Source organism: Dermochelys coriacea, chromosome 3, assembly GCF_009764565.3.
Source record: "Dermochelys coriacea isolate rDerCor1 chromosome 3, rDerCor1.pri.v4, whole genome shotgun sequence".
NCBI classification, from domain to species: domain Eukaryota; kingdom Metazoa; phylum Chordata; order Testudines; family Dermochelyidae; genus Dermochelys; species Dermochelys coriacea.
In genome coordinates, this window is record NC_050070.1 from 19,146,213 (window position 1) to 19,168,147 (window position 21,935).

The window sequence follows — 21,935 nt, forward strand, 5'->3', positions numbered from 1 at the left end:
ATTCAAGAATAAAGCTGAATATTTCCATACTATAAACAAAACCTACCATCTCATTTTTTTATTTAGGTTTATGCTTTTCAGTGGCTTTATTTTTAGGTCAGCAAAATGAACATGGGGCAAAATACCACAATTTCTGCTCTATTCACAACATCTAGATGCTCTTTAAAAGCCTAACCATGGTAAGAAGCTTAATATGGCATTATTTTGGCTTTTGTGGCCTGTTTTTATGCACCCCCATCAATATAATATTGGCGTGCCTCACAAGCATTAGTGTATTTATTCTCAAAACACCCCATGAGAGAATAGTAAAGAACTATTATTTCTATTCTACAGATGGGGGACACAGAAAAACTAAGTGACTTGCCCATGGTCACATAGGAAGCTTGTGACAGACTGGAGATTTGAATGCAGATCTCCTAAGTGCTACGCTAGCATCCTAACCACTGAACCATCCTTCCTTTCCTGCAAAAGAGTGAAACATTGTATCAGTAGGCACTGTAGTTAGTGGATACGGACTCCAAGAATGTAACTTGTAGTCCTGACTTGTGTATCATGCACGGAGCTAGGAAATAAAGTGAACTGTGAAAGTCTGCTGTGTCATGCCTTTATTACATGGTAGCAGAAGCAAAATTAGGCAAAAATAAAGCCACCTGAATTGTTGTCTGGAAGGGAAACTGAAAAATGTGGATGAGGTGGTGATTATTACTGTTATTTGTTATTTGTATTACCACAGTACATAGGAGCTCTTGTCATAGACCAGGATCCCATTGCGCTTGGTGCTATACAAAGACTGAATAAAAAGGCAGTCCCTGCCCCCAAAGAGATTATAATGGGAGTTGCAGCTCTTCCATATTTTCCAGGGAGAAAGTGGCAATGAAGAAGCACTTGGGTGGGTGACAGGGACATTGCTACATGGGGCAGAGCTAGGGTGCCAACCCTCCAGGATTGTCCTGGAGTCTCCAGGAATTAAAGATTAATCTTTAATTAAAGATTATGTCATGTGAGGAAATCTCCAGGAATATGTCCAATCAAAACTGGCAACCCTAGGCAGAGCGAGCATCAAAGAAGAGCTTCTGCACATTTAGTGGGATCACAAAGAGGACTGCAAATTTCTAGAACATAATTTAAATTTTTCAATAATATTTTAACAAGGCAAGAACAGTATTTAGGAAAGGCATATATTCTTTTTCACTTTTTCATTAGGAGGGGGGTGAAGCACTGGAATGGGTTACCTAGGGAGGTGGTGGAATCTTCTTCCTTTGAGACTTTTAAGACTCGGCTTGACAAAACCCTGGCTGGGATGATTTAGTTGGGTGTTGGTCCTCCTTTGAGCAGGGGGTTGGACTAGATGACCTCCTGAGGTCCCTCCCAACCCTGATAGTCTATGATTCTTTACAGGTATTTTTTACCCCACATTATGTGTTCCATGTGAAGAGCTGCAGAGAGGAAGTCACAGACAGCGCACAAGAAGTAGTTTTATTGGTCCTACAAAATCCAGGAAATATGCTACATTATATCCTTGGGCGCCACCTACTGGCATCAATTAACTAACTTTTTACATATAGAAAGAATTTATAGAATATTCCTGTAACGACTAGAAACCACCTACATGAAACCACTGACCACTATGTTGCCTACCTGTAAAACAGAGCTAATTCATGTAAATTTAAACATTTATCATAGGAACTAATTAGAGACTGAGTGAGTGGATTTGTGAAGTAACTGATAACCAGGTCAAAGCAAGATGATTGTGCTAAATGGAATTGACTTTGCAAAGATGAGTTGATATTTTCAGGGGCAATAAAACTGTGCTTTCCAAATAATAGTATTAGCTACCACTTAAAACCGTATACACAGCCATCAGGACAGGACACAAGTGTATTCAAGTGGGAGAGATTAGATTTATTTGCAATAAGTAAGACGCAATCACAGCATGATATTGAGGTGTTTTGCAGAAGGAGTGCTTAGTCATAAACACACACCACCATTTTATAAGCCTGTTTTTCTCTCACTATACATGACTGATCTACACCAAAGCAAAGTACATTCCTGAACAGATAGCTGGAGAATAAAAAATCTGATTATGATAATCATGCAGAGACATCATTTGTTGTTTGATTTCTTAATAAAGCAGATTAGTTTCTGAGACGGAAGATGAATGAATGAACCAAAGCAAATTTCAGAAGACATAACAGAGCTGAGTGCAATGTAATCACAGCAAGTGTAAATAAATAGACCATCACCAAATGTTAGAATAAAAACCTAAGCTTGAGGTATGCTGGTGGACAGCCTGGGACTAACAGTCAGTCACACACATTTCATTTTGTAGCTCTTTCCTAGGGCTTTGTTTATTCCTTAACACACAAATAGAAATGGTGAAAAATAACAAAAAGCAGTAGTCCTGTTCTTGACTGAGATTGTGGGGCTCTGCTCTCTGGTCACTAAAGGATCCATTCCTTTCCCAACCAGAAGGTGTCTGCATGGCCTGCTTGGCCTCTCACAGCCTTCTGCTTGAGTCATAGGAGAGTATTTTCAGACTCCCTCAAGGCACTCAGGCCTGCATTTACATCCTTCAGCTGGGAATCAGACCCAGTCACTAGATACTGTTTACCTAGGTCAGGTGATTCCCAGCACCTGTGTGCTGGGCATCTCTCCAGAACAGCATGGGCATCTCCCTGGCTCTTAAATGGATAGATCACACTTTTACACCTGTTTCCATACAGGAGCCACAAAATGAGTTCATGAAGCTGAGCCTCATGAGTTTACTTGGCACATGGACCACCACATGGTCTCATAAGTATGTAGAGCTCATGTGGACAGATCTTCTTCTTGGGTGTAAATTGGCACACTTCCACTGACCTCAGTGGAGATATGCTGATTTATGGCAGCATAGCTCCACTAAAGTCAGCTCTGATTCACACCTGCTGAGGATCTGGGCCTCTGTCTGGATAAGCCCCTGCCCTTTGAAGCTTTAAATTAAACAAATTCAATACCAAAAACATATGAATGGATGAGCTGCAAGGATGGATCACATTATCCCATAATGGACAGAGCGTGAAGCCAGCCAAGAGATATGCATTTTTAGGAGAAGTCTGAGGGTAGAAATGGTGGTGATTGGGCACAATGGTAGAAGGAGACTGTTCCCTTTTTGAGGCACATGGGCAGCTCCCATTACAGCTTTAGTTTTGGAATCCCTTCAATATGTAAAAAATGTCCCTGTGTTACATATACCAGTGCTCTTTATAGTGTTGTAAACCTCTGCTGCATTATTTCCACCTCTCCTCTTTTCCCCTATTACATCTTAACCTTACAGTTCACCCAGATTTTTTAAACCAGGTATCAACTTCTTTCTGTCCTGAAGTATGTCCAGGTTAATAATTTCTGTCTTACCATAACTAATACTGAACACAGTATTTAAGATTGGGTCTGTTACAATAATTGAACCTACCAATTTATTAATCAATGCCTCCTACACTAACTTTATTACCTCCTTTGGTCATTGCAGTATTGCGGTCACTACCCGGTACCTTTATTTCTTGTTTACCAGGGCCCCTTTAAGAACTCATTCAGTTTCCAGTAACCTTCTCAGCCCCAAATCCTTTAATTCATTCATCACCAGGCTGGTAACAGAGTTTGTCAAAACAGAAATAAAAAGTTCCAAAACAAACACAAAGTCTTTCATCAGTTCCAGCTCCACACACAATCTTAGGTTCTCTACCTTACTACAACCAAGCCTCCTACTGCCTCTAACAGTCTCAGCAACCCTCTCACAACCACACTCTTTCCCTGCACCTTCCTGCTGCCTTTTAAGTTGGAATCACCTGATTCTTCTCAGGTGGGGCTCACCTTTTCATCAGGGCTGGCTTAGTGCCAGGCTCTCAAGCCCTGTTACATAGTTTATCATTTGACTTTTTTCCACTATTGCTGTGCAGTAGGCTGGCTTTCTCACACTAATGCCAAACCACTTTTTTTTAAATCACTGAGCTGAATGATTGCTTCCTTTCTCACAATATCTTTCAGACAAGCTCCTTGGTCCCAGACTAATTATTTTACACTGAGATGCATTGAGCTACATTTGCAATCTGCTGGTCCAATCATTTAAAGCATCCAAATCTTTTTGAATCTGATTGCATTGCTCCTTGTTATTTGCTCTCCACTTCCAATTTCAGTGGTCAACTGCGTAATTGGAGATCTTGTCATCAGTATTTTTAGCCACATTTGCATGCATTATAGGAATTATAGGTGACACCTATAATAGGGTTGACTAACACATTCTTTCATAATTCCCTCTTTGCTGATGACTTTGGCAATCTTTAATTGTTTACACTGAAACATCCCACGCAGCTTGACTTCTTTTAGAAAATTTGAGCCAAAAATGGTGCTGCCAATTCAGACAAACTCCTGAGAGATAGGTAATTTTGTAAATGTAATTTTTTCAGACATTTTTTAAAGTCTAGCACCTCTCTCAGTTGCATCAGGAGCTTGACATGTGTCAGGTAATGGTTTTCCTGTCAGAGAGCTGCCTTTTGTTGTCTCCATGAAAATCTGTCCAGCTTTGGGTACACTATAAACTATGAACATATCACCATTTTAACATGCACCATAGAACTTGTTATGGGCTCCTTAATACTCTGAATGTTCTAATAGCTCTGTCCATGGCCTCAGACCTCACTACGGTGCCTGCCTCATTCTGAAATGGTCATGTAGAACTGAACCTCCATACAGGACAGGAGACAAAATTAATTATCCGCCTGCCTTCCCCCATCTATATGCCTGTTAGCCTAGAAAGAAGTGCACTGGGTTGTGAGGCAGGGAAACTATGAGCTTCTTTGACTTTCATTAAGGGCCTAACTTCCAGTTCAACTCCTAATTCTTCAAACCTTTCCCAGAAGTGGGTGAGAAGAAGAGAGTTTAAGGCTCCAACTGATTTTTATCAAGGTGAGTGTGTTTAAAAGTTAAAAGGAAACTTAATAAAAATATGGTAAATGGAAATTCATGATTTTTTGAGCCAGTGAAGTTTCCCCAAGAGAAGAAGTCTCAGAGAAAATACAATGGGGTGCTGGAGGCAAGAACAGCAATTCTGGAGTATTTAGAGCATGAAAAGAGTTAGTTATATTTTAAGCCAGTTAGAGGAAACAGCTTTTAAGAGTAAGTTAACAGTGGGAGCCAAAGGAGATATCTGTGGTAGCCAGAGAAAGAAGCCTGAAGGCCATAGCAGGGATAAGATAGCTGCCTAAATAATTATAGTTCATCTTAACAGAAGCCCTACATTGGTATGAGAACTAAAGTATGAAGAGTCAAGCTAGTTTGTCATTGACAGAGGCCTGGGGATAGTCAGAGATGTAGAAAGGGCCCATCTTGCACCCAGCCAAACAGAGCAAGTAGAACAATCATGCTTTAGTAGTCTTAGTTTACTAGTAGGTGGGCCCAAAATCTCTTGGCAAGGAGACAGAGAAGCTGCACGTGTGTTTCCTGGATGCGGTGGCCACTTCGGAGGAAGCTATGAAATGAGGTGTGTGATGTGTGAGTGGGAATATTTCTCATATCTGTGTTCTATTTCAAAATCCTCAATAATAACATTTAGCTATCACCTGGATGCTTTGAAAATGTGGAGTTTCTGTGGAGTCTTTTAGAAATGTCTATTATGGATAGATATTTGAATGTATTTTAAAACAGTATATTTAATGATGCGGGATACCACTTGGGAGTCATGAGACTTCAAAGTGCCTGAGCTAATTGGATTGCTATTATTTGAGATAATCTTATTGGGATGCTTGGAAATGAGTTTTATTCTTCATTACAAGGACAAAGGGCTGCATTGTAAAGGACAATGCTAATGGATGCATAGAGGGCAAAGAATAATGTATTCTAAAGCTCTCCATGGGTTTCTGCCAGTTGTGACTCACACTTACTCAGGTATTAGAGAAAAGCATGCAAATGTGATGATGAAGCAAGAAGAGAGGTGTTTAAAAGAAAAATGGGTTGAAAGCTCTACCCCCAATATGGTATGAGAATGAAATATAGGGGCCTGTATGACAGCGTGTTCTGTAGTTTTGTTTTAGATAATTGGGCCTCGGTCCTGTGAGTTGTTTCATGTGAGTGAACCTCTGCACCCATGCAGAGCTGCACTGCCTTCAATTATTGCCATTTTTTGTCAAAATGTTGGTCCATATCCTCTTCTGCTGCGATATGTGCATGATGCAGGAGAGAGGCAGGGAGGATTGTACATGTAGAGGTGAATGCATGGCTGCGCTTATGTTCTAAATGGGAGAGTTTGGCCTCCTTGACTATGGAATGCTGTTTTGTGAAGGAGGACTGCTAGGAAGAGATGGGCATTTTGTGACTGTGCTCCCTGATTGATCAGAAGAGTCAGCAGATCATCATTTAAGTGGAGTAGCAACAGCAGCACATCTGCTCAATGTGTTGTATGCCTGCACCTATGCCAGACTTGCTTCCTGTACCAGTTCTTCCTCCAACCTGTTCCTGCTCCAGTCTCTACTTTCCTCTGAACCCCCGACTCAAACCATTGGCTAGTTGCCTGACCATGACTCTGGTTCAGAGCTGGCTCTTCTGGTCCAGGTGTCGGTCACACATAGGATTCTGCTGCTTTTTGTGGCATCCACTCAGCTCTCTGGGATCCTAATCAATAGTAGGTTTCAGAGTAGCAGCCGTGTTAGTCTGTATTCGCAAAAAGAAAAGGAGTACTTGTGGCACCTTAGAGACTAACAAATTTATTAGAGCATAAGCTTTCGATGAAGTGAGCTGTAGCTCACAAAAGCTTATGCTCTAATACATTTGTTAGTCTCTAAGGTGCCACAAGTACTCCTTTTCTTTTTGCGAATACAGACTAACACGGCTGCTACTCTGAAACCAGTCCTTGAAATGAATCAATTTTAAAAAGCCTCCGATAAGAAAAGGATTAAAGACATTTGTTATACACCAGTGTCATCTACTGGATACTAATGGAAACAGGAGAGAAACTAAGAGCTGAAATCTGAGCACCCACTTTGGACGTGTCCAATAGGAATCAGAGGGTGGCCCCCTCCAATATGCCCCAAAACTAGGGTATATAAAACTGAGTTAATCATGTGATTTTTTTTTTCAGTTTTCACCAAAAAGTTTAGTAACTGTTGGATGTCTAACATAGTGAACACCCGTGAAAATGAGGTAGGATCAGAGGCTAAAATGGGAAAAGAACAAGTTTAAAATTACTTAGAGAAGTTAGATGTCTTCAGGTTGTCTGGGTCTGATGAAATACATCCTAGAATACTCAAGGAGCTGACTGAGGAGATATCTGAGCCATTGGTGATTATCTTTGAAAATGCATGGAAGACTGGAGAGGTTCCAGAAGACTGCAAGAGGGCAAATATAGTGCCAATTTATAAAAAGGGGAATTACAGACCAGTCAGCTTAATTTCAGTATCTGGACAGATAATGGAACAATAATCAAGCAATCAATTAGCAAACACCTAGAAGATAATTAGGTGATATGATTCATTCAGCATGAACAAATCATGTCAAACCAACCTAATAGCTTTCTTTGACAGGGTAACAAGCTTTACAGATGGGGGGACATCGTAGATGTGGTATATCTTGACCTTAGTAAGGCTTTTGGTATGGTCTCACATGACCTTCTCATAAACAAACTAGGGAAATACAACCTAGATGGAGATACTATAAGCTTGGTTCATAATTGGTTGGAATACTGGTCCCAGAAAGTAGAAATCATTGCTTCAGAGTCAAGATGGATGGACATATCAACTGGGGTCATCAGGGATTGGTCCTGGGTCCACTTCTGTTCAATGTCTTCATCAATTATTTAGATAATGGCATAGAAAGTACATACATTTATAACATTTGTGGACAATACCAAGCTGGGAGGGTTGCAAGTGCTTTCGAGGATAGGATTAAAATTCAAAATGATCTGGAAAAACTGGAGAAGTGGTCTGAAGTAAATAGGATAAAATTCAATAAGGACAAATTCAAAATACTGCGCCAGTATCTCAAGTTCCTCCATTTTGTTACCTAGGCTCCTCGCATTAGTGTACAAACATCTTAATTTTTGCTGTTTGGCCTCGCTCACATTCTTTATCTGATTAGGCACAGACATTCTACTTCCAGTATCACTATTAGACTGGTATCTACACTGTCCTTCCTCCTTATGTCTATTCTCCTACCCACGGCTGTATCTTTTCTTACTTTGTTTTCCTCCCTCTCAATGTTAAAATCTGGCGTGGAGATTACTTGGACATCTCCCAACCATCTCCCCAGATTCCTACTTTAAAGCTCTCTTGATCAGTTGTGCCATCCTAGAAGTCTATTTCCATCCTTACTCAGGTGAAGTCCATCCTGAGAGAACAGTCCTCTGTCCATGAATGCTTCCCAGTAGCCATACATCCCCAAACCCTCCTTATAGCACCAGTGCCTGAGCCATCTGTTGAGCTTCATAATCTTGTCACACCTTTGTTGCCCTTCTCTAGGAACTGGCAGAATCCCACTGAAGATCACCTGAGCCTCAATTTCCTTAAGTGTCTTCCCCAGCCTGGCATAGTCTCCCTTGATACATTCCAGTGAGAATCTAGCCATATCATTTGTTCCCACAAGAAGGACAATCAGTGGATTTTTTCCTGCTTCCATTAGGATCCTCTTCAGCCTCAGGTCCACATCCCGTATCTTAGCACCCATCAGTCAGCACACCCTTCTGTTCTCTGGATCAGCTCTTGTTACAGGCCTGTCTATTCTTCTCAGTAAGGAGTCCCCAATCACGTAGACCTGCCTTTTCCTGGTGATGGTGTGATTCTCCAGTCTATCCCCTGTTCCCTCTGGCTGCAAGTCCTCTCGATTCCTATTGTCCCTTGCAATCCTCTGCAACCCGTCCCGTATCCTCCTAGATCTCATATTTGGTGTTGTTATATCCATTGACTCTTGCCCTCTTCCTATAGGACTAGCTGTTCTTCTTTTCTTCCTTGCCCTTCCACCTTCAGTGACCACCTGCTGTTCCACTTCTTCATTTTCCAACTCCACAAACCTATTCCTGAGCTCTATTTCTCCTTCACTAGCCCTTCTTTTCCTCTGCCTGGTTCTCTTAGTCAAATGCTTCCACTGTCCACTTTCCTCACCCAGCAGTCTCCCCTCAGAGTTCTTTGGTCCTGCTTCCATCTGCATGTCTGAGCTTTTCCCTTCAGCCTCCTCATGTCTTTGCTCCATCATCCACTCGAACCCCCTTCTAAACTTGACCAGAGTTTCCACCTGCATCTCCAATCCTCAGATCTTTTCTTTCACCAGCTCTATCAGATGATACTTCATACAGATGAAACTCTTTTCGGGTATCCCCTCCAGGATCATGTACATGCCACAGCTTCCACATCCAGTCATGGTTCTTGTTAACTACTGAGGATAGGACAAGAAGCAATGGGCTAAAATTGCAGCAAAGGATGCTTAGTTTGGACATTAGGAAAAAATTCCTAACTGTCAGGGTAGTTAAGCAGTGGAACAAAATGTTTAGGGAGGTTGTGGAATCTCTGTCACTGGAAGCTTTTAAGAACAGATAGATGAACACCTGTCAGGAATCGTCTAGTTATTATGTAGTCCTGCCACGAGTGCAGGGAATTGGACTAAATGACCTCTTGAGGTCCCTTCCAGTCCTACACTTCTATGTGCTCAAGAGAGTTGTTTTGACCAATAGGAAGCTGCAGAATCCTGAATGCAGCTCATGTCCCAACCAGTCGAGTGGAAAGGACTCTTTCCCATCCCAGGGTTAACAGGATAATAGAAGTGGTGAGATTTTATTTCAAAGATTGTATTTCTTCTTCTAGTCTTTAACATAAATAACTTAAGGTTATATTGCTGACTGTAGGCTCTCCATTGAGATGTCAAGTGACCATATTTTAGATTTTAACTCTTTGAGAAATCCTAAATTGGCCTAAAAGAGATTGAACACAATAACCTTTAGCAACTGCTTTTAATATTCTAAATGTCTCTCTTGGACAAATGCAGTCAAAGAGTAGTACCCACACTCCTAAAGTGTCTGAAAGACAAGTGCACCCTTGGAAGTATGATAAATGTATTAGGAATTGAGAATTTATTATCACAAACAAATGTAATAAGAAATCTCGGTAATTTGCATCGTCCCTTGATATAACTGCTGAGCCTCAACTCTAGTTTATGATAACTGCTCGGAAGACTGTATTGTGTGTGTAGTACAAACCTAGAACATTGGTTACCTTGAGTGGTGAGCTATTCATTGTATACTATGTGGTTCTGGGTGAATTAATAAATTGTTATTGGTTAACAATAAGCAAGCATCCTGAATGAAAAATACTGTTTAAGTTAAAAGTTGACCTGAAAAGAACTCAGCATTAAAACTAGTAAGCTAGCCATTCCCTGGACTCACTAAAAAGATGTTGTCCTAATAAATTCCATTCTATATTGGTTATAACACTTATTTAATTGACAAGCCTAGTTTGTTGTATTTCAGAGTTAAAATCAAACTGGCACCTTGGCAAATTCATAGAAATTGACCCCCTTTCATGCTTAGAGTAGGACTTGCAATAGTGAGCTTACTCTGCAGCAAAGGAGATTTAGGTTAGATATTAGGAATGACTTGTAACTATAAGAGCAGTTAAGTTCTGGAATAAGCTTCCAAGAGAGGCTGTGGAATCCCCATTACTGGAGGTTTTTAAGAACAGGTTGGAAAAAAACCTCTCAGGGATGGTCCAGGATTACTTGGTCCTGCATCAGCTCAGAGAGTTGGACTGGATGGCTTTTTGAAGTTGCTTCTAGTTCTACATTTCTATGATTCTCTGGCTCCCTGGTTTGCAAAGTGCCTCAGCTCTGATGTAAGACAGAGCAGCCCAGAGGCTGTTCTAACTTATGACAGCTCAGAACTGCCATAGGGGAATTGCTATAGAGAATGCCTTGTGCCTTTCTGATCCCTCTTACACCACTTTCTTCCCACAAAAGGATGGTGGGTGGGAGGAAAAGCTTGTTGTAGGACCTGGCTCCAATGGCTTTATACTAGTTGAAAATTCCCCTTTGCCATGAGAATTTTTAATTAGTGAGCTGCAGCTACTCTAAATCTTGTGCTGTTCATCTTTAGAACTGGAACTGAGAATCTGCCCCTCAGAATTTTTAAATATTTTTCAACCAGCTCTATGTGTAATCATGAGTGTTTGCACACCGGTAACCTGATTCTAATTGGAGAAAAGAAGCATACTGTGCCATGTGACCTGCAGCATGTATCAGAACAAAACAGGTCAAATTCTAAATATTGAACACTCACAGGAAATGATTGCAAACAAGGTACAGAGCAAGAATTACTGCCGGAGATTATTTGGTGCATTATTTGATTTTGAATAATAAATCAATTGAAGAAAATTGCAATCAGTCTGTGGACAACAGAAGAAGAGGCTAAAATTATTAACTAAACTATTTGCTTAGAATTGATTGCTTAGTTTCTACTTCTGAGTCAGATGCCAATTTCAGATCTGGATAAACTGGTTACATTTGCGGGAACCACTGATTGCTAGCCCTCTGCTAAGATCCATATAGTCTCATTTGCCTTTAGAGTTTGATATACAAATGACCTAGATAACATAGGACAACTGGCCCTGGTAGGTGATGAATATAAATGGGAAGAATTTTGGGCTCCAAGTTCGATATAATTAATGAAGTATTACTAAAGATTCTTCAGATAAATTGGCTCGTGCATTTATTACAATGTGCTATAATGATTTACTTGGAAGTCTCCCTTTGGACTCAGTATACAAGTTACAAATGATGCATAATGCTGCTGATCAGAGATATTGACAATCGTTCACTGGTATTGACATATACAGGCGTCTCCACTGGTTGCCAGTGCAATTATGAACTAACTTTAAAGTCCTGCTTTTGTCCAAAGGCTAAAAGGAGGACTTAGTTTCTCATTATATTCAAAGCTCTCCAGCCTTATTCTTCATCAGTTTGTTCCTTCCATTAGATCAAATCAAATAAACTAGAGATTGAAAGTCCTAGGTGCTCCTCCAGTCTATCTTCCATCTGTCAGCACAGGATTGTTTTCTTATAGAACACAGGTTTGCTCAGTGAGCCAAAATAAGAGAGATGATCTTTCCAGTGTTAAACGCCTTTAACTTCTTATCATTATCAAAAAAGAAATTTGGAAATAGGATTGGTTTTTTGCTCTTGAGTAAAATGTTCAAAAGCACCTAAGTATCTTAGGAGCCTAAGTTCCACTGACTTTCGCATCGACTCCTAAGAGCCTAAATCACTTTTGAAAATGGGACTTAGCTCCTAAGTCACTTTTGTGGCTTTGAAAATGTTACCCCTTGTCTCTACTGGAAGGTTCTCATTATTCTTCTTTTTCATAAGCAGCTTTTAAAGTTTTGGGGATAGTTCAGCTGCTTATAAGCCTCTCTCCAGTGTTTTTGTTTGACTTTAGCATAGTTATTTTCAGGTCTGCAAATCCCTCTGGTCTGTAGCCTCTTTCCTTGGGGTTTGCTAGTTGTTCCCTTTCACGCTCTTGTCTGGTTTCAGGAGCCCTGGGTGCTTTTTGTTTTGTTTTTTTTCACTGATGGCTCCAGTCCTAAATCCCTTATAATTGGCTTGGAAGCATTAGATTTTTATTGGTAAATGTAAACATCAATTTCACTGTACACACAAAAACTGACAAAAACATATTTCTGTTGATAAGAAGCAAAATGTATAATAGGTGAAGTAAAGAAAACGTTACTTGAGAGCTTATTAGAGTTTGTTTTAAGGATATTTACTTTGTATATTTTGATATGGGATGTTGACAATTTGTGTTATTAATGGTTATAAAACTTTAACTTTTTGAATCTCAGTGTCTACTGTCTGACACCCACAATTATTGTCTGATCCCCCATAATTTCCCACTGCTGTGAAAATTTTAATGAAATCAGAAAAAAATGCATAGAACCCATATTTTAGAATCCACAATTCTGTAGTTCCGCTAAGCCTGCATTTCTCCATCTTACTTATCAGAATGTCATGTAGGGCCGTGTCAAAAGCCTTGCTGAAGTCCAGGTAGATCATGTCCACCACATTCCCTCTATCCACCAAACCAGTTACCCTGTCAAAGAAGGAAATCAAGCTGATTTGGCATGATTTGTTCTCGGTAAATCCAGCTGGCCACTAGTGATCACCCCTTCATCCTCCAGGTATTTGTAATTTGAATGTTTTATACATTGCTCTAGTAGCTTCCTATGTATCGAAGTCAGGCTGACTGGTCTTTAGTTCCCTGGCTACTCTTTTCCTCTTTTTAAAGATGGGCACTATGTTAGCTCTTCTCCAGTTTTTTGGGACCTCTCCTGTCATCCATGAGTTTGCAAATATTATTGCCAGTGGCTCTGAGATTTCTTCAAGTAATTCCTTCAGTACCCTGTGATGAATAGCATCAGGCCCCGTGATCTGAATTCATTCAAATTGGTCAGAAGATCTCTGACATGTTCTTTACTTATCCTGATCTGCATCTCTTCCCCTTTGTTGTTTGTGGTAGTTATCCACTCACGTGTTGTTTTTTGCAAGAAGACAGAAGTAAAACAGGCATTCAGCAGCTCTGCCTTCCTACATCTTCCATTACCAGCTCACTTTCTCCACTGATCAGTAGACCCACACTGTCCTTGATCTTTCTCTTCTGTATGACATGTTTGAAGAACCCCTTCTTGTTGTTTCTAACATTCCTTGCCAGATGTAACTCATGCTTTGCCTTGGCTTTCCTGATTTTATCCCTACCTACTCACACAATTCCCATGTATACTTCCTTGGTGACATGCCCCTCCTTCCATTTCATGGATGCAGGGGTGAAAGTAAGGCGGTACGGGCTGGTACGACATACCAGTAAAAAGTAGCTGCCAGTACTGGCCCGTACCGCTGACTTTAAAGCGCTGCGCTTTAAGGACCCTGCTTAACGTCGCTACCCCTTTTGTGCCCCCCATCGGCTGCCCTGTCAGGTCCCTACTGGCAGGGCTGCTGATGGGGGGCTGCAAAAGGGACAGTGATGACCCAGCAGGACTGCCGGTGGGGGGTGCAAAAGGGACAGCGACATTAAAGCGCTGCTGCGGCAAAGGACCCTGTGGCAGCGCTTTAATGTCGTTGCCCCTTTTGCCCTCTCCTGGCTGCTGATGGGGTGGGGGGCAAAAGAAGTAGCTGCTCTGGAACCATGATTTAAAAGGGCCCGGAGCTGCGGCTGCCACTGCCTCCAGAGCCCCAGGCCCTTTAAATTGCCGCTGGAGCCCAGGGCGGCATGGTCCAGGCAGTGCAGATAGGCTGGCTGGGGTATGCTGACCCCAGCCCCGCCCCTTCCATCTGAGGCCCCACCCCTTGGGAGTGGGGGAGACAAAGCTGGCTCCGTACTGGTAAGAGCTGCATTTTATTTTCACCCCTGCCTGGATGTATCCCTTTTGGGATTTAGATAGTTAAAAAGCTCCTTGTGCAGCCACATTGGCCTCCTGTGGCTCTTCTTATCTTTCCTCTGTGTTGGAATATGATGCTGAGCCTCTAGTATTACATCTGTTAATCACTGCCAGTCTCCTTCAACCCTTTCCTTCTGAATTGGTCTTTCCATGGGACCTTGCTTACTATTTCTCTTAGCTGGTTGAACTCTGCGTTTCTGAAGTCCAGAGTCCTTGTTTTGCTGTTCTCATGTCCTCCTTTCCATAGGATTCAGTGCCACTGTTAAAATTTAAATCAATAAACATTTAAAAAGTCTTAAAAATAAACATCAATATTATCAGTGGAAGGTGTTATATAACAACTTGAATTGAACTGAATTCTGCCAAGCCTACCGATGATCCAGTCCAATTGCTGCTAGTGCTGGCAGATGCTCATGGCATCTATCTCAGTAGCCTGTCCCAAATCCTTTGGGATCATCTCAGTCTTCTAAGGAGTTAGCATTGGGTGGAATTTCCCTTCAACACATTCACAGGATGGCTGGATTGCTCTGTCTGTGCAGTCCCAGATAGTTCCACATGGAATAGCTGCAACTCAGATCCTATCTCTCAATGCATCACTGTTGGTGCATTGCAAAGACTGTGTGAATGAATGACAGTTCTGCTCCCTCTTATGTGGGTCAAAGAATATTCTGATGGCCAGTCAGCTTGAGGCGCGCCAAAATGATGTGGACAGCGGGGGACATCATTCCCCTCTCATGCCTACTTTACACCAATATAACTCCAATGATTTAAACGGAGTTATTCCTGACATTCACCAGCATGAGAGATGAATCAGGCCATAGGTTGACATGTTGGTGTCTTCCCCTAACAAGTTTCTATGGTAGGAAAATATTGTAATACAATTTACAATTGTACAATTTGGTCTACAGTCAGCTCCTCTGCGACACCTTAGCAAAGGAATCTGAGAATTTAGAGATGGGAAAGACCTGGTATGTGCAGAGATGGGTTTGAAACAATGTCTGAGTCTGAACATCCCCTTTACTTTTGTGGGCGTGTCTCAAGCTGCACCATGGTCTAGATCCAAGGGCATCTGGCCTCATCTCTGCAGTGGGACAAACAATCACATAACCAAACAAACCAGAACTGGACCCCTTGAAATTTGGCTGCCGGAGCGTACATTGAATCAAAATTGAAATCCAAACTGCAAACTCCTCACACTACCTCATTTCCAAAAGACACCTTCCTCTACTTAGCTCTGCAAGTCCCAGGCTCTCAGATCTACTTCCTCTTTCATACTCCTTGTATGACATGTGAAGATGAGACCAACCAACTGAGATAAAGTTGCTCATAGAACAGTCTGGAGAGAAATTCCCATTCCTTCAGCTTTTGTGACATGTACCATGTACAGTCACTTGTTCATGGTAAAATCTGTTGCTTATTAGTGAGTTTTAAGTTTTATTCTGCATTCTGGTCACTGGGAGCAGCATCAGTGCTGCACATGAGAAATATTGTTATAAGACAAACACCAACAAATGACTCTATGTCTCCTTCAGAGTATAACAGCTGATGGTGAACTGATTACTCTCCTCACAAAAAAATAGAAGCACCTTTGGTGTCTGTAAATTGCTAAAAAAATCCAGAAGAATTGCCCCAGATGCACACAGCTGTATTATCCATACACTACTGTTGATCCATCTGCAAGACCTACCATATGGTAGATGCAAAGGGTGGGTTGGGATGGTGTTCTAAGAGAGAAGGAAAGGTAAAGCACCGTTTCGTTCTTTGTCCATCCCATCTGTGGCCCTGTCATTTGGATTCCTATGTTCTCACTTGCATTCACTTAACCTCACTGCTATTGTCATTCCTTGGTCCCATAAGTTTTTGTTAAAGTGGCCTCTGGCTGGCCTAAGTTACTCTCTGCTTATGCTGTTTGGATGAAATTCACCTCTGTGCAGAAAACTAGCACAATACCTGTATACCAGTTATTTGTTCTTAAATCTTATTTTGAAGCCTTATGGCTTTTGAACCGTTAGGGTGCACTTGCTTCAAATTTTCATGCTTTTCTCTGCAACCATGAAGGCTAGAAACTTACTTTTAAAAAATAAAATAAAGCTGAGAGTCTCATGTAATATGATTCCAGAAACTGGGGCTTTAAGGAAAAACACTACAAATCTTAAGAGATTTGATTTTTGCACAATATTGAACTTTGTGATCTGGCCATGCTTTCTTTTTCACTATTTTGTGAACATTTTTGACAGTATATATATATTTTTTTATTTTCTTTTGGTGAGGACATAAAAACTGACTACAACATTTTTGTTTTGTTTTAGCACCTGAAACTGAAAAAAAGTTACTTGTCAGGTGGCAGTGTACTCCTAAAATATTTGGCTTTCAGGGTTTCCAGGGAAAACTGACAATCTTGGGTGGAAACACAAACTTTTTCATTCAAATTTCCATTTTGTTAACTTTCTGTCAGGGAAAGAAAAGTTTTGATGGATTTTTTTTGAGCAGCCCATAATAGGTGGGTTAATACTAATAGGCGATTTGTATAAACTGCATGCCCATAAGCAGCTGTAAACTGTTGTTTACTACATGCCCAGGACAAGGCTGTAGCAAGAAAAGCAACTAACAAGAAGGTCTGAGAAAGTATGAGCTAAAAAGAGAGGTTTACTTTTGTCTTACTTATATCTTCTAACACCCTCATTTTGATCACTTCTCTTGCTACAGGTTTCAGAGTAGCAGCCGTGTTAGTCTGTATTAGCAAAAAGAAAAGGAGTACTTGTGGCACCTTAGAGACTAACAAATTTATTTGAGCATAAGCTTTCGTGAGCTACAGCTCACTGTAAATGCATCCGATGAAGTGAGCTGTAGCTCACAAAAGCTTATGCTCAAATAAATTTGTTAGTCTCTAAGGTGCCACAAGTACTCCTTTTCTCTTGCTACAGCCATTCCTTTCCCTCCTTATCCATGTGTGAATTAGACAAACATTCTACTATCTAGCTTACAACACTGTTTATATGGCATCTGAATGTAGCACCTTTTCTTATCACATTGCACTACTGACACCAGCATATAGGTGGGGATGATTAGCACCTTATTGGTTTAACATGTTGGCCCCTCTTATATATGCTACCAAAAAGCAAGCGAGCGAGATGGAGGCTGTACAGCAGAATTGTCTCTAGCAGCTGTTCTCAACCTGAGAGTCGCAGATGTGACTGTGAGCATAATTCCACTGAAGTCAGTGGAGACACAGGCCCTTTCAACAAGCTTGAATTTGGTCCGTCCCACTCTTTTTAGTTTTAGTTTCTTGCTAATTACTTTCTGATGTCTCCATTGATACTAGCCTTAAGACAAACAGAACTGCCCTTACCATAACACAGTGCGAGTTGGAACAAATCTATTTTATTTTTTAAATGGTATCTTGTGAGTGTCCACCCTCTCTCTGCTTGAAATGTGATCTCTCTCCAGGACCAGGGCTTGTAAAGGAGAGGAATGCAGTAGATTTGTATATTTCCCAAAGAATTTTTATGAGAACCACTTTTTTTATAAAATGTCCCAATTGTATTCTTAGGTTATTACTCCTCTGGTTCCCAACAATGTTATTTATACCTAAGAATATTCCAGCAGCACATCCTCCCATTTATGCTTTGCTTTCAGCACTGTATAACTAGGCCATTATTGTCTGAAAAAAATATGATCAAAAATAAAACATTGTCTTCACTCTGCTTAAAAATGCAGCCTACCCACTGTCTGACTGTGAAATATGTCCACTATTATAATTTTTTAATAAAATACCCTGTAATGCTAAACTCACAGGATTGATCCAATCTTATTAGTAAATAGGTGAAGACAGTAAATGGAAGGTAACATTATAACCACAGTGCAGAACTGATTATCATTGTATAATAAGGATTTGTCCATGGGAGGAAGTATCAGAATGCCCCACGCCCATTACCATGCCATCAGTGGTTTTCACGTCAGTGAGGTTAAATAAAGTTACTTAAACTCAAACTCAAACCAAACCGAGGCAATCTACCTGGAGACAGCAGATATTTTCCTATTGTCTGCTAACACAATGTGCATAACTGGACACAATGCAGTATAAAATCAGGGCCAAATCCTGCTTGCCTTACCCATACAAGTAGTCTCATTAACGTAAATCATAATGCATATACAAAAGTAGAATGCATTAGTAGGCTGCTAATCAGAAGAGCTCCTTGGAGGAGGTAGCAGGTGGCAGATGCCCTGAGGAGATCTTCTGATTAACAGCCTGGCCCACACAACATCTCCTGACTGGATTAATCTCCCACAGAATCTCTAAGAAAAGTGACTGCAGCTGGGAAGTGGAGCCACCTAGTGGGAAAAGGAATAAAAAGACAAATGTTTGTGATTATTATTTAACTAGGAGTCTCCACTATTCTGTTAAGCAGGAGAATCTCAGCTTTCAATAGCATAGACAGGGACCCTGAGTTTAATCTCAAACCTGTTTTACCCCAATTGTAAATTCACTGGGCCTTATTCTGTTACACTAAGGCCATTTCACCGCTGGCCTTAGAATGAGTGGACACAGCCCCTTCAGAATAAGCCGCTCAGCCAGTGTAGAGCCAGCATCAGGGCTTTACTCCAGCTTTGGTCCCAGTCCCCTGTGGAGGAGCTCGAACAGGGCATTTTACTACATTACAACCTTTTTCTGCTTCCTGTGACTCATACGAGACCATGAGACACACAGTGTGAGTCAGCGAGCCCTGATGCTGCTCTAATTTACTCTGCACACTGTGTGGCCACATTAGCTCCCCTTTCAAGCACAGGAATAGAGTTACTGAGAATCAGGCCCACTGGCTTTAGTGGAGCCACTTCAGATTTACACTGGTATAAGTGAGAACAGAATTTGGCTCAGAGAATATAAACTACATTTTAAGAAACTTTGAAGGGTATAACCTCCTCTTGATATTAATATGTGTCCCATTAATTCTAAGGGGATTGCACAAAGGGTAGAATGTAACCATTATTTTACTTTCTAAGGAATATGGGTGGATTATATATTAATGAAGGTAATTGGCTTCTACTGTTTCCCACTAAGTAAAACCATGTGAGAGCCACATCCTGCTTGACTTACTAATGCATCCCACCTTTGTGGGACTGAAGGTTTGATTGAAATTAATGAGACAATCGTGTGAGTAAGGCTTGGTAGAGTGTGGCAGGGTAGAGGGACTCCAGAGAGGGTGAAGACTCCTTCTTGGATGGATGGAAGTGCTGAATGGAAGATGCATACTTATGAAACAGTCAGGGAACTTCAAAATGGATCAGGGAGAGTAGTGGCTAAATGAAGGCAGTTGGTAATAGGACCATGGAGAAAGGGGAACATGCAACAAAATTAAGGTGGGAAAAGCCAGGAAGTCAAAGGCTCAGCTGACATTGTGCTTCAGGAATGCAGCATGGGCGAGTACAGAAAATGTAAGAGTGAGCTAGGAAAACTGGGTTCTATTCCCATCACTGCCCCTTGACCATAATGTATTGCGGTAATGCCGGGGGCACCAGCTCCATTGTGGTAGGCATTGCACATACCTATAACAAAAAGAAAGTCCCTGTCCCGAAGAAGTATAAGTTGAGAGATAACAGATGGATACCACAGGAGGAAAGAGCACATGATAACAATAAGATGATTATGATAAACAGTGGTCACAGAACCCCGTCTACCTAACTGTTGCTCTAGGTACTTGGGCAGGTCTGTTAGGGCCAGGTCTTAAGCTTCTCTGCATTGCTTTTCTGCAGAGGAAGAGTTACTGGCCATTCACTTGAGTTCAGTAGGCTTAAAATAGATATTATATTGATTATTTAGTGAGTATCACTGAAACAATACTGAACTCATAAAATTTCCAGTGGGAAAAAATGTAACTGTCTGGCTAATAGGGAATGATCTTCAATATATTTTATAGCAAAATGTATCTGGCTTCATAGGCTTCCTTCATACTAATTCCTGGCAACCAGGGAAACATCATTGACTTCAAAATCATTCATTAAAAATATATTTTAAAGAAATCAATGAATTCACTGATCTAAATACCCAAATAATGGAGAGAGATTTCACAAGTGGTTTCCTACAATGTGTGCTGAGCGATAATAGGACTCCAATCTTTAAGTGCTTCATCAATTACCTACTATAGTCAATAGGTTGAATTTTCATCATAAACAGACAGTGCTTTCTCTATGGGGAAGGACAAAGAAAAAGCTGTAAAATAGATAAACACTTCAGGATGCTGTATATAGTCAAATATTGGTGGTAAATGCTGTCGGTGCTTTATATACTCTTGATATTTAAATCTCTCCAACTTTCCTTTTTGCACTGCTTTAATTGGGAAACCATAATATTTGTAAGTTTCCCATTTAAGATGTTACACATCAGACTGACTTCAGAGATACTTATGTTTAAGGCAAATTCTTGGAGCACCATTCAAAGCTTACTGAGGTCTTTAAAATTACTTTCACGTAGCACTTGATGGGAAAAACCGAAGTCTCAGAAAAGATGTATATGGTTGACCTTTAGACCAGTCATCTACACAATGCTGGGTTTTTCAGACCAAACAGTATGTGTGATATTATCCATTTATCATTTATTTATATTGCACCACAGTCATGAATGGAGCATTGCAGACATAAAATAATGCAAATTCCTTTAAGTCTTAGGACCTGATCCTGCTAGGAGATGAGTGCCTCCTATAGGTGTGAGCTCACTCCACTTCCACTGAAAAACAGCTTAATTTGCTACCTGATCTTGCTTCATTAATCCTCTGTCCTGTGCACTCAATGAGACAAAGGGTTGTAGGGGGAAAAGGGGGGGTGATATTGAAGACTGTATCATAATGCAGATGCACAAGGGGTCTGAATTAAGTTTATATAAGCAATCTTAAATCTGGCTTTGTAACTTTAATGCTCTTTTAATGTAGTTTTCTTGCAAGTGGCACACACACACACACACACACACACACACACACACAATGTAGAAGAGAGAGATCAAAGTAATGAGTACTTTTGGCTGCTTGAGGTAAAATGTCCTGGGTACCTGGGGAGCTATTTAGGGTGTCTGTACTTTGAATAATAAAACATATTACCTATAGGCATACGATGGGATAAAATGCTTCATATCAGAGGTAATATGATAGAAGTTGTGCACTTGTTCAGACATATAAGCAGCCACCATGTGACACCATCTTCTCTGTTGTGTGTGATGATAATGACATTTTATTCAGGGGCAATGTTGAGAATAAATCATTTGCACCTGCAGATTCTGTATTCCTGCATTACAGGGTCAGCTGCCTCCAAATCTGTGAATGTGAATGGTTGCTGCCAGCGTCAGTGAGAGCTCATAAATACTTGTTACCAGAGAATGACAGATAACCAAGAAAATGTGATTGCCAGGAAGGGCAGAAGGGTGGTTGCATAAGATCCCCTGCATGCACCAAACACAGTGACTGTTAAGGCTGGTTCACAAGGCAAAATGTTATGTTACAAGCAAAGACCATAGCCTGC

At 40.9% G+C, this 21,935-nt stretch overlaps 1 long non-coding RNA gene across 1 annotated transcript in view; it reads left to right on the forward strand.

Annotated features, from left to right (window-relative positions):
• The first annotated feature begins 4,332 nt into the window (after positions 1-4,332).
• Positions 4,333-21,935, forward strand: part of LOC122459208 — a 33,116-nt gene continuing 15,513 nt past the window's right edge. The window contains exon 1 of the long non-coding RNA XR_006279728.1: positions 4,333-4,938. This is a non-coding gene — a long non-coding RNA (uncharacterized LOC122459208). The remainder of the gene's footprint in view (positions 4,939-21,935) is intronic.